Genomic DNA, 1,300 nt, shown 5'->3' on the forward strand with positions numbered 1-1,300 from the left:
AGACGTAGGAAATAAAAGACGTAGGAAATAAAAGACGTACATATATTTAGCTTTGAGGAATGATGGCTGTAGTGCTACGCTATCAACAGAGATATTGTCTGTTGAAATCTCATGAAGCGATTACAAGTTGTTTATTCAGAGAATCTTTGTGTAAATATTTATTCGCTATGAAGTATTACCTTCTGTAGTTTTAAAGGTGCTACAATATAGTTGTGTCACTGTATGTGCCGCATTTTTTTCTGAGATCGCAGATGTATTCAGATTTGCGTTAATATTTGAGTGTGAGTTTATTATCGAATCCCAAAAATGATGTTTCGGATTGTGGGGCGCTCAACTGCTCGTTTGTCAGCGCGTTTATCAACACAAACAGCCAGTCATCTCGAGGCAGGTAAAAATCCCTGACCCGCCGGGAATCGAGCCCAGGACCCCGTGTTCGGGAAGCGAGAACGCGAACGCAAGACCGCGAGCTGCAGACGAATCTGAAAGCGCTATAACTTAGCCATCTTTAATATAGTCTGAGACTCTGCCATTTGTTCGAGCATCTCCTGTAGAGAGGCCATGCGAGTAAGAGCCTCAAAATGCCCAGCACTGGGATTTTTCCCATTTCCGGCCACACGCTCCTTTCTCTGCGCCTGCGCTCTCCTGATGTGGTCGCGCGACATCCTCGTCTCTCCGACGCAGCCGCCAAGAAAGCAAATCCCTCTCTCTTCAGTACCAGCCCAAAGTGGACGAATAACTAGCCTACACATTCGTAACGTTTGCTGATATTACAGCACTAAGCATCACTCAAACGAGCTTCACGTCGCCAGAAATTTCAGTTATTCCTAACTAAGATGGTATCTGTTCTTTCGCACACGTCCGATGGTATCTGTTCTTTCGGACGTGTCGGAAAGAACAGATACCATCGGTGACCATGCAGCTCGTTAGAATGAAATTACAATGAAATGAACACCCATAGCTGCTTACAGGCGTTGACATACGTCAACGGGGACAGATGAAAATGTGTGCCCCGACCGGGACTCGAACCCGGGATCTCCTGCTTACATGGCAGACGCTCTATCCATCTGAGCCACCGAGGACACAGAGAACAGCGCGACTGCAGGGCTTTCTCTCGGGAGGCGTGCCAGAGATAAATCCCTGCAGTCGCGCTATACTCTGTGTCCTCGGTGGCTCAGATGGACGCCGGCACGGTAGCTCCGATGGTTCAAATGGCTCTGAGCACTATGGGACTTCTGTGGTCATCAGTCCCCTAGAACTTAGAACTACTTAAACCTAACTAACCTAAGGACATCACAGACAT

At 47.4% G+C, this 1,300-nt stretch overlaps 1 non-coding gene across 1 annotated transcript; it reads right to left on the reverse strand.

The window, feature by feature from the left end:
• Window positions 1-1,005: 1,005 nt before the first annotated feature.
• Trnat-ugu (transfer RNA threonine (anticodon UGU)) lies at window positions 1,006-1,079 on the reverse strand. The gene has a single exon. It is a non-coding gene; the product is annotated as a tRNA-Thr (tRNA).
• Between the last annotated feature and the right edge of the window lie 221 nt (window positions 1,080-1,300).

Source organism: Schistocerca cancellata, chromosome 9 (assembly GCF_023864275.1).
Source record: "Schistocerca cancellata isolate TAMUIC-IGC-003103 chromosome 9, iqSchCanc2.1, whole genome shotgun sequence".
Classification (NCBI taxonomy): Eukaryota; Metazoa; Arthropoda; class Insecta; order Orthoptera; family Acrididae; genus Schistocerca; species Schistocerca cancellata.